The sequence below is a fragment of the Ambystoma mexicanum genome, chromosome 11 (assembly GCF_040938575.1).
Source record: "Ambystoma mexicanum isolate Mex_15411 chromosome 11, UKY_AmexF1_1, whole genome shotgun sequence".
NCBI lineage: Eukaryota > Metazoa > Chordata > Amphibia > Caudata > Ambystomatidae > Ambystoma > Ambystoma mexicanum.
In genome coordinates this window covers 527,712,982-527,725,830 of record NC_090934.1, presented here as the reverse complement: position 1 = coordinate 527,725,830, position 12,849 = coordinate 527,712,982, and positions in this window count along the sequence as shown.

Sequence of the window (12,849 nt, the reverse complement as noted above, 5' to 3'; positions counted from 1 at the left end):
ACAGCATCTTAGAGCTATTAAGAACTTTGACCCTACGTACCCCATGACTAAACATTTCAGGCAGGAACATGACAGTGATGTTCATTTTCTTACATTTTTCGCTGTGGCCCATGTCCCGATTCACATGAGAGGAGGTGACGGAACCCTGAAACTGAGACAATTGGAAACCAGGCTAATTTTGGACTTTGATACTAAATACCCCAATGGTCACAATGTTGATGAGGAGCTGCATACCTTTATGGGAATCTGATTATCTTGTTCTTTTTTGCTCACCTTTTTCTCCTTTCTGTTTATTTGATTTGGATTCTGGAAATTCAATACTGCTTCTCTCAGATATCAATAAAATACACTGCCCTGGCCTCGTAATGCCCTATCTATTTTAATTGTATTATCTGTGTTATTCTACCTGATATATTTTCTCTTTGGTTTTATGGCTGTCTTGCCTTCCTGAAGCATTAGGGGAACGTGATTTTGTGATTTTAACATGATGTGTTTATCTTAAACTCACCTCTTTTATTTTCTCTATAAGATATTGCATTCCTCACCCCATTTTCTGCCTTCTCTCCGTATCTGTTATTCTATAAGGTTCAGCAACGTCTAGATTTTCTGTTAGACCTTAGGGTGTATAATGCTCTTATTCGCACCCGAGCAGACATCCATATTTTATATGGAATTCTATGATAGGAAGATACCGGATTTTATATGCACTTGCACTTTATGATTACCGATCATTCAGAGTATCTCTTGCTGCTATGCCAATATATTTACATAGATATGCATTTGCACTTTATGCTGTAGTTATGGGTTGCTTTTCCTATGAGATCTTCCATTATTGCATTTTCACTTTATAGCTCTTTGTTGAAACATGTTTTAATTTGATGGTTGCATTGACTGGCCGTTTACATTTATTTTTAACTGTCAATAGAGGCTCTATATTGATAGTGCCACTCCATATATGGATCTGTTTAACTGTATATTGCTGCTACGTCAATGTGTTTACTCATTAATTCACTTGCACTTTATTTTGTAGCTATGGGCTGCTATGTGGATATGTTTACATAGAAATGCACTTTCACTTTATGCTACAGCTATGGATTTCAAACTCTCTCTGACAGTGATGCATTCATTTTTTAACATATTAAACATGTTTCTTGAATTATTTTTAAATGTGCAATGTACTATACTGCAATCCCCAATTTACTTTACAATTGGCATGTGTGGGACTTTACTCCAGTCCAATATGGCCGCCCTGGCTTTACGGCATAGGTGCTGACCTGTGGAGGAGAGGGACTACACTGCAATATGTATAGTGATTGTTTTTCCGGTCCCCTAACGTGACCAAGCGCTCAGGGAAGCGCGAAACACGTCGTTCAGGACCCTTCCTTGGCGTCCTGCTTTGTTTGCTGTCTGTGTTTTGCCTTATTTTTTCTTAATCATTAAACTCGTCCCTTTACCTTGATTGGAGTTTGTAATTTTTCTGGGACTGTTAGTACCTCATGCTTGGAGTGCGTTTTTTTACCTCTGCTGTGCCATATATATATATATATATATATATATGTAAAGAAAAAGAGGAGAGGGGAGGGACCGCACTCTCCGTGCACCCAACAAAGTTTGAAAAAGTTCCAACAAAGTTTCCAAAAAAAGGGAAAGCGCAGCTCACACAAAGTAGAAAAAAAGGTAAATTCTTAGCTGTACAAAATGCACAGAACAAAAGGCTGGGGAAACAGCATAAACAAACAGAGGCAGGACGCCTATGGCCACGGCCCGCTTACAACGCGTTTCACGCTCAACTGAGCGCTTGATCACGTAACACAACAAAGGACAAAGACATGGTTAAAAGGTGTGTAGTCCACCTTCTATGTCAATTATAAAATGAAGGTGCATTTACAAAGTAATTCAACAGTGGCCATCTTGGAACGGAAAGTCAAGTTATTGCCTACCATACAACCGTAATGTACCGTAATTTCCACCATATGTTACCATTAAAAAACAAAGCCAAGCTAGATTAACATTTAGTTAAAAGCCTAGTGCATTGACTTAGGTCAGATTGTGTCTTATATAAATACAGACAACAGCTTATATAAATCAATCAATTCAGGGGAAGTGTAATGTCATCATATACATGTAGATTAAAAGAAAAGGGCCAACTCGGGCTATGTCATTGTAGATAGATTTTCAAACTAGCCTCCGGTTTAGCATTGTGCAAATACACAAAATAGCAGCATAAATTGGCATACATGGCATCTGATTACTTGGATGGACTAGAACCTATGTCTTGTGCAAAATTGCAAAGATAAAAACACATATAGTATGGTTAAAAATCCAACACAATTGCAATATCAAAATAGACATAGAGACTACAATTCAAGTAACAAGGAAATGCAGCGCAGTCATAGTTTCCAGAGATTAATTATAAAAAAATATTTTTGATACTTGACCTAATCATGTTTAAAAAGGAGGGAAAGTGCAAGTGCAAGTCCAGTAATGGCAACCTGAGCGATGTAAAAAATAGGCAAGGTCATAAAAGTGACCACGTTGGATGAATATCAAATCATCTGCACATCACTATAAATAGTCCCTTTGTTATATTTTTCATTTCTGTGCACTTTTAAGTAACTGTTACACTAATTTCAATTTCTTCCATTAACTTCATTTTAGAGCGACAGAGAGAGTTTTGATCAACTTTGTTCAGTGCAATTTTCTTACTGATGTCACCTGTACATGCATTTCTTACGCATTGCTTATTGTTTCTCTAATTTTTCCTTTTAAGTTTTTGTCACCTCTTCTGTCCTGTCTGTTTCTAGATCTGGGATTACAATGTCATATGTTTTTCGTACGTCGGACAGATGCATCCAATACCTCAGCCCTTTTACTTTCACAGCGGTGGGTGTACAGTACAGCACTTCATATGGGCCATGAAATCTTGGTGTATTCCACAGACATATGAAACTCCTCACATATACCATCACCCCTGGCATGAGCTGACCTGTAGGGCTATCAGTGGCTGGGGTGAGAGTTTCATTTGCCACTTCATGTGTGAATAGGGCGCACGCTGTTTTGCAATCATACGTGCTGCTTTTGTGAGTTTTGTCAAATACTGTGTGCATCTGACTGTCTTCGTAGTGGGGAGTGTGCTCTGTGAATGAGTCTTCCTGTCACTATCTTGTGAGGGGACAATTGGTGGTCCTTGCTGGGCTGGTTTCTTAACTCAAATAGGGCCAAGGGTAAACAGTATACCCAGTTTTTCTTCATTGTGTAACATAGTTTTGAAAGTCTACTCTTTAGGAGTCCATTTATTTTCTCAACAATACCATTCAATTGCGGATGATAGATTGTGCATAGTTTGTGCGTTATTCCTAACATGGCTGTCACTTCTTTGAACAGATCGTTGATGAAATGTGTTCCGTTATGGGAACATATTACGTCACATATTCCCCAGCGGGGAAACACTACCCGCACCGGGAACTTGGGTGTGCATTTAACATCTGGGTGGGCACAATGGCCTGCTTCTACCCACCTTGAAAAGGGGCACACCACCACTATCATGTATCGGGATCCATTGCATCTTTCACCCATGTCAGCGAAGTGTATGTGTAGCTCTCTAAATGGCCCAATTATTGCTGGCAGCGTTCCTCGTAGTGTCATCAGTGAGTTGGATATTTGGCATGTAGTAGATTCCATTGCTAGCTTGGATAATTTCTCTTGCAGTCCTCGTACAAACCAGTTCTCTTGAATCTCTGCTGCTATATGTTGTTTGGCATTGTGGGCTGGGAAGTGAAGTTGTTGGAAAGCTATTTCAAGTAGTTTCTGGGGCATTACTACTTTACCTGTGTTATTTTGCTGCCAAAGGAGATCAGTAGATGACTGGCTACACCCTCTTTTCTCCCACAGTTCTTTTTCCTCGGCTGGCACTTCTTGCTGTAACTTAAATATCTGAGAGACTGGCATGGAGTTCTATCCATCCCTCTGTTCTTCTTCTACATGCTTGTGTAAGAGGTATTCACCTGTTGTTTCTTTAGTTAGATATGACACGTCATTAGCGGCAGCGTCTGCTACCGCGTTCCCTAATAAGATGACATCATCCTTATTTGTATGGGCCTGGCATTTCACCAATGCCACAACTGTTGGCTCTTTTAGTGCTTCTATTAGTTCTGATAGTAATTCGGCGTGTTGTACTGGGGATCCATGTGCTCTGCGAAATCCTCTCCTTCCCCAGTGTGCCAATCCTCCATGTACTGTTGCGGTCATGTATGCAGAGTCAGTGTATATTTTTACTGCACATCCCTTTGCTGTGTGTAATTCTTCAATTAATGCCACTAATTCTGCTGCTTGTGCTGAAAAATGGGCAGGCAACCTTTTCTGCACTATTACTTCGTACTGACCTTCTTCTAGGTGCACAACGGCCACCCCCACGTGTTTTTCTCCTTTTTCAGAATTAATTGATGCTGATCCATCTATGAAGTACACTTCTCTTTCAGTTAATGCATCCTCAATAGCCGTGGGTGTACCATCATCTTCTCCCCTGTATGTGGCACAATCGTGTGTCTGCATGTCTTTCACTGTGCATGCCTCTGTAAGGAATGTGGCTGGGTTCACTGTCTTGCACCTCACTATGTGTATGTTTGCGCTTGAGAGTATTATCTCATATGCTGTGGCTCTCTGTGTGGTCAATGTGCTCTTGGACCTTTCCAGTATGGCAAAAAGTGAATGCTCCACGTATAATGTTACGGAGCATCCCATCACAATTGTTGAACTTTTTCAATGGCAAATGTAGCTGGTGCGAGAGCTTGTTCGCAAGCGAAGTGTCCTTGCATCACTTTGTCTATTGTACCACTGTAGTAGGCCAGAGGCTTGTGACCCAATTATGTTTTCTGTGTCAATACTGCTGTCATTAGTGTCCCATTTCAATGTGAAAATACATATAATTTGAGCTCATAGTCTGAGTTTGCTGGGACTGGTGCTGTTGATATCAGTTCTTTCAGTGTGTTGAAGGCAGTGTGCATTTCTGGTGTCCATTGTATTGCCATGTTCTCTCTTTGTGCTTCTTTGTGGCCCTGTAGCAAAGGTTGTGTATAGCCTGCATACTCTGATATCCAGGCACGGCAATAGTTGCACATGCCAAGAAACATTTTCATCTCCTTTACTGTCGTAGGCTCAGCCACAGCTCGCACTGCAGCTGCCCTGTCAGGTATTATTCTTTTCCCATCGTTTGATATTAGTTGACCCAAATACAACACTTCTGTTAAACAGTATTGTAATTTCTCTCTGTCCACTTTGTATCCTTTGTGTGCTAGCAATGTCAATAGTGTTACTGAATCCTGTCTACACTCTCCCTCGTTCTGCTCACAAAACAAGAGATCCTCTACATATTGAATGATTATGCTCTTTGTGATAATGTTACCAATATCTTTATGTAAAATCCTGTTGAATATACTTGGGCTTTCACAATATCCCTGGGGCAATATGCAATGCTCCTATCTTTTCCCTCCCAGGGTGAATGATGTCAAGTACTGTGACTCAGGGTCCAGTGGTACCGAGAAAAATATGTTTTTCAAATCTACCACTGTGAAACATGATGCATATATGGGTATGCTGCATAGAATTGAGGCTGGATTTGGGACAAGTGGAAATTCTTTTTGTATGACATCATTGAGGGGGCGTAGGTCATGTATCATCCTCCAAGCCCCTCCCTTCACTTTTTGATGGGGTAAATACAAGTGTTGCATGGTGAACTGGAGGGTACTATGATCCCTTGTCGTAGTAGGGTGCATAAAGTTTCTTTTATCCCTTCTTTTGCTTCTCGTGACAGGGGGTACTACTTTACCCGGGGCAGCAGGGCCCCTGGTTTGAGATTTATTTTTACTGGTGTTACTTCAGACAACAATCCCACATCATGTGGGCCTGTGGTCCATAACTCCTGTGGCACCAATTGCATATCATCCTTAAAAAATGCGCGTGGTGTACCCACCACTGCAATGAGCTGTACGGGCACCTGTCTTTTCTGAATCATTATGTCACAGGGAATTGCTATCTCCATCACTATTTCTCCATCACTGTCTGCGTCAGTGAAGAGATCCTCTTTTGACAAATCTCGCAGTGCTATGTTGGCATTGATGCACAGCACTATTCACCACTCGCATCCATGTATGTCCATCCCAATCACTGCTATTTTTTCTGCAGTTACTTGCACCCCATGCAAATCCAGGGACATCACTGTTTCTGGCATAATCTCAGGACGAGCTACAGGGCGGAACAGAAATTCTGCTGGCACTCTCCACTTCTGGCGTTTTAATTCAGGTACAACCTGAGCTAGTGTTTTTAACTCTTGAATGAACCTATCTGGGTCAACTGGTAATCCCCATAGATCTGATGCCATGGCTCATGTGTGTACTACTAGCATGGTTCGCATTGGACAGATCCCAGGGGTAGAACAAACTATCCCTCTTTCTTTAAAAGATATGGTCATATTGAGCTTACTAAGGAGGTCCCTCCAATTTATGGGTGATTCTTTGTAATACAGTGATGGTGCTCGTACTGTTTTCCCACCCACTGTTACATCCAATTTTTCTGTGTATGGAACCTCGACCATCACCCCAGAGAACCCCTGCGTCTCCATTTTAAAATTAGATAATGGAAACCTGCCCTCTCGTAGGCATGATTTTTCTGCTCCCGAATCTACCATGAAAATGAACTGTTTGTTTCCTATCTACGCCCCCACCAGTGGTTCCTCTGATGCATTGAGGGTCGTTGATAGTACTGGACACGCAAGTGCTCTCTGTGGGCTGTCCTCTGCTGAATATCTTGTGTTTCCCTCATTATCAAAAACATTTCCCGACACGACTGTCACTCCTCCAAAGGGTCCGAGAGCCCCATTTGCCGTTGTGACAAAGGCAAGGGTGTAGGAGAACCATAAAATCTGGGGGTGACAGGGGACACCTTATTTATTTATTTTTTTATTGTGTTTTAGTCAAAGAACTCGACTTTTTGCAAAATTAAAATAGCTTTACGTATTAAATCACATATAGCATCACGGTATAAAACAAGAGAAAAGAAGAAAAGAAAAAAGAAGAAAATTAAGAAATTGAAAACCAGTTCAGAGTACAAAATCCTTCAATTTGGCGTCTCATTTCAGAAGGCTCAGTTCATGTAAAAATGTTACCACTTCCCAGGTCAAAAGCCTTTCATGGCATGAGCATAGCTCGTCCCAAAAAGATTGGGTGTCCCCCCACCATTCCTGGCTTGTCCTGTGTTCTGGTATTTCCTGCACCCCTCTCTCCCATGCACACACTGCTCACCCCATGCTGCAAGCCATCCATATCTTTCATCTGCACTCTGTTCTTGTTCCCATCTCTCCCCTCCCTTGCTCCTCTGTTTTTTCTGTCCTCTGCACCCTTTCTACCCTTTCTACCCTTTTTTCACTGCACCTCCCAGGGTGTCAGACAGGACATGGGGTTTGAGGGGGGGGGGCACTTCACAGCTGTGCACAATCTTTTGCTTCGACCCACAGCATGTGAACAAGCAGTGCAGGTTTGTGTGGTGAGAAACCGTGCCACACAAACACCCCCTTAACCCCTGCTCGGCGCCATCAGCAGTTTATGCAGCTTCAAAGGTGCCAACAAATTACGGGTCATGCCACACTCTGGGCTGGTCTAGATTATCACATTTGCACAATACGCACAAATGTGCTGCTAAAGGGGTATGCTGCATACTGTGCTAGGAGAAATATATAAATATGTGTTTTAATGCAATATACAGCACACTTTCTGAGAAAAATTGGCTAAAAGGTCCGAGGGTTTGCAATTGGTGTGTAGGATAATGTCAATCCAATACATGCAAGTCACCCACAGTGCACAGGAACATTAATGCTTTTCTATTAAAAATTCCATGCCACATTGAAAAGATGTCCCACTGGCTGCACAATGTAGACCAGTGTAGACACATAATAATATTACAATAAAGCATGCCGGGACACATTTAGACAAACCTAGACTGGTTGCACCAAAATGCCAGTCGAAGCAATAACACTCATCAAGAAGAGAGCATGCATTCAAACCCGGGTCTCTGCGGCCTCTAACAACACAGCCAAACTATTTAAAATCTGCTAGGAACTGGTCAATCCTGTTACAGTCTCCACCCCTCCTGTTCCCTCCCAGGCCCTCTGTATGGCTCTGGCCTCTCACGTCTCTGCTAAAACTCAGGACATGCTGTCCTCTATCTCCTCTTCATCTCCCTCTTCCTCTCATTGCCCCCCTTTGGACATCTCTACCTCTATTCCACCTTTCTTCTCTTTCTCTCTGACAACACCTAACAAGGTTTCTAGACAAGTCTGATCTATGAAAGTGTCATCCAAACAGGTGCTCCCCTGCTCCTCTAGAACCATCAAAGACCATATTGACACCCTCACTCCAGCCTTGGCCGATTTCTGAAATCTCTCTTTCGCCACTGGAACGTTCCCCTCTCCCATTAAGCACTCCCTTATGCACCCACTCCTCAAGAAGCTACCTGCTGATCCTACCTGCCCAGCAACCTATTGCCCAATCTCCATCACCCCTTTCCTGGGCAAACTCTTGGAAAAACTGGCCATCTCCCAGCTTACTCTGCAAACTGAATCTGTTGGTTGTCTTCATGACCATCAGTCTGACTTTAGAGCTGCCAGAGACATGGAAACTGCTCTGCTGAACACCTGTGAAGATCTGCTCTCTAACCTTGATTTCAGCATTCCTTCTGTCCTAATCCTCCTTGATCTTTCCTCTACATTAGACACAGTCAACCACACCATCCTGATCAATCAACTACGTGAAAACCTGGGCATCACGGATTAGGCCCTGAAGTGGCCGACCTCCTTCCTCATGGATTGCCCCTCTGGGTCCAACTTGGTCCCTTTCTATCTGCCACCTCTCTCTCTACCTGTGGTGTTCCCCAGGGCTCTATCATCTCAACCAGGTTTTTCAACCTCTACTTCATTTGCCCACCTGATCTCTACCTTCTCCTCTAACTTTCAGTGATATGCGGTTGACACTCAGCTTTTCTTCAGGATCCTCCCCTCTCTCGTTCATTCCTGACTGCCTATCTGTGATTCAGGATTGGTGCACCTCCAGCGATCTCTGCCTTAATGCCATTAAGACGGACATCATTCTCAATGGGACCCCTGCCCCTGCTTTCCCTCTCTCACTCTGGCCGTCCACCTTGGGCCCTCTTCCTTCACCTTCGTTTGAGGTAAAAAACCTCTCTCTTTCTCTCCTCACATCTCGGACGTCGCCAAGAAGTCCCACTACCAGCTGCTCCTCCTCATAGGGGCTCTTCCCTTTCTCACTTTCCCCCAGAAGCTCACTGTCTCCAGAGCCCTGTTTTGCTCTAGACTGGACTACTGCAACAACCTCTTTATCAATCTGCCTTCCTCTAATCTCCGCCTTCTGCAAATAATCCAGAACAGGACTGAGAGACTCATCCTTGGCATCAAGCTGAGGGATTGAATCTTTCCAGCCCTGAAATCTCTCCACTGGCTCCCGGTGGCTGCAAGGATCAAGTTCAAGACCCTTTGCATTGCCCACAAGGCTTTCTGGGTCCGGAGCCCACACTACATCCAACGCTCTCTTCCAAAATACTTTCCTTCTTGGGCACTTCCCCCCGATACCTCCAACTCTCTAACGGTTAGACGCATCTCTAGGCAGAGAGTGGGGGTAGATCTCACTCCTTTGCAGGATCTGGAATGGCCACTCTGCCCTTCTCAAACTTGAGCAGACCACCTGAAGTTCAGGAAGCAGCTCAAAACATTTCTCTTCTCCTCTGCTTTCTCTCTCTCCCTCCCCTGCTGACCTACCTGACCTACCCATCTGCTGTACCGACTGGTATTTGGCTACCCTCAGAGTCTCACCTAGTCCAGGCTCTTTGTTGAATAGTCACCCTTGCACTGCCTCCAGGCCTACCACGCACAAAGAGGCTGTAACTGTAACCCTACAGTCCCTTGTCCTCCTTGCACTACCCAGAGAGCCGCTGCCCTAGCTGCACCCACTCAGAGCATTACTGCCCTGTTTTCTCCTCCCATCTTCCTTACAGTCCCCCTCACATTACTCGTTCTTGCATTTGCATGATCTGAATGACACAAGGCCTAGTAAGATTGTTTGTCTTGTTCTCCCTCTATCTCCCCCCCTTGTCTTGTCATGCATAGAAACACTTGTGTACAGGCCTGTTATAAATGACTTTTATCATATCATATCATTGTATTACAGATGTCCAGAAAAATATACAATGCCACAGTAAGAAACAACTAGACTGGAAGCACTCAAATGCCAGTCTAGCCAGGTAATTACACTTAGCAGGTTTGTTTTATCAGAAATGTGCAGTAAAAAAAAGTCATACCAAACTGAGGAATGACTAGACTGGATGCACCAAAATGCTTGCTTAGCCTGGACATGGACAACCATTATGATTTATCGCACAATCCCGACCCCCACACATCCCCTCTCTCTCCCACCTACTACCCCATCCTCCAAAATCAGCTCATTGGCCCATAATTAACTTCACATACCTCTTCCTTGTCCCAAAGCTTACGCATGAGGCTCCTTGATTGTGATGTGGGTTTAGAACTTGCATGTCAGGGGAGTGATTGGAAGGGTAGAAAGGGGACAGGTGTCTGCTCATTCTCACAGCAGTCCATAAATGGGTGCTTTCAGACTTAAAGGAGAGTGTTAACTGCATGTAACATTGAAGCTGCACTAGAATAATCTCATTAAAATGCGTAAAGAAGTTAGATGTCCCCACACAAATAAGTTTGCCCCTCCCCCACCCCCCGTGAAGTTAGCGCCTCTCCCAACATTTGAAGCATTAGCCCCCCAGAAATGTAGGTTTTGTTTCACCCCTAAACACAAGCACACACACCATTCACCATATGCACACACCACACCAAGCCATCCATACATTTAAGTGTGCACCCTTTCACCATACACTCACACAGGCAGCCGCCTACACGTTTATGTGCACACCCTTTCATAATTCACTCAGACACACACACGTTCTGGGGTTGAGGGGAGCCCTATTCGTCCAAAATGTAGTGGTCTTGTCCAAGCGGGGCCTGGAAGCCCATTCGTCCAAAATGAAATTGTTTACATTAAGGACCGATCCATAACGGAAATAATTTCTTTATGAAGGCAGAGTGCTGTCAAAAATAAACTATTTCTTATTGAAGTCATAGGGCTCCCCCACCCCATGACATGGAGGCCTCCAGCCCTCGGAATTCAAAAATAAAGTAGTCAGTTTGTCTTCATAAAGAAATTATTTCTGTCACAGAAATAATTTCTTTATGAATGCAGAGTGACTTCAAAAAGAAACATTTAAAAAAAATGAAAAAATATATTTCATCTTTTTTCTCCAGGGGGGGCATCTCCCAGGAAGTTCTAGCGGGGCCCCCCGCACTGTGGAGGCTGCAGGGCCCCCTGTTACGTCAGTGTCTGCACTGCGTGCAAACTTTAGAGTCTGAAGTTTGCACGCATCACTGCACAGGAGCATGCTGCAGAAACTGGTTCAGCAGAGAGACACACAAACTGGGGGAAACTAGGGGGGATGAATGCCATTGTATCCCCCCACTTCCAATTGTGGGGGGATTTGTCGCCCCTATAGCCCCATGTCCTACGCCCATGGACGAAGGTTTTACCTCGAACAGGGGTCATATGTTCTCGTGAACTTTGGGTATTGTACATTCTGTGGGGGTGCTTGGCGTTCATCAGGGTACCTCTGATCAGGTTGCTCTTCCCTCCTTCCACCACCCATTGCAGCCCATGTGGGCTTCCTGGGTGGGGGTGACCATACTGCTGTTCATTTGGGTAATTGTTCATGGGGCAGCTTTGACACTCCATCGAGAAATGCCCCAACCTCCAACAGTTCCAGCAGTTCCCAGGTCCCCCTCTATGTCCCTGACCCCCATACCCTCCGTACCCATATCGTACCCATATCCACCTCCTCTAGATCCTCTGTACCCACATCTTTCTCCACAGGTGCTCCTTCCTTGCCATTGTGGCCCTCCATATTGTTCTTCACCATTCCACTGTTCCTGTCCATTTCCTGCCCAGTTTGCTGCCATTCTGGCTTGTATTGCTATTGACCCTTCCTCCTGCTCTCGTTCCCTGTCTATGGGGAGGGCGGCTACTGCTGCTGTGAGTTTCACTAGTTTCGTCTGAACTAATTCAGCCTCGTCTGCCAGTCTCTTCTGTACTATTTCTTTATTTGGTTTGCTTGCAATGATGTACTATTAGGCTGCCCTCCACATCTCCTGTACCCGTAAAATGAAGGACATTGCATCCTCCTCCTCACCCATTGTGCACTGCATCACAGACTGCAAATCTGGTGTGTCAGGGAAGGTGTCTCTTAATGCATCCCATACTCTGGCCCTTACAGTGTTGAAGAATGCCCCATCATGTCGGTCACAATCTAATGTTATTCCGGGAAAGCCTGCTTTCACCCAAACTCTGTCTGCTTGGTCACCTACTGCGGACACTAATACAACTTTTGACATCACCTATTGCCAGGAGGACCCCGGCATTGTTTTTCTCAAATGCATAGATCCATGTGCTTGCTCCTCCCGAAAATGAGGGCAATAATTTTAACAAAATTTGCCTTATCCATCTGGGCCCAGGGTATGTAATTAGGTTTCACCCCCCCGTGTATCAGTGGCAATTGCAGCTTGCTCTTGGCTATCTTCCCGGTACTTACCTTCATTCCCTTTTTCCCCAGTATTGCCATTTGCCCCATTCTGTTTCTCAACCTTCCGTTCCTCTCTTCCTCCATTGCCCTTCCCAAGGGGGTCTGTTCTGTGCCCGCTGGTGCCCCACCTGCTGCGATTCCCAACCTCCTTGC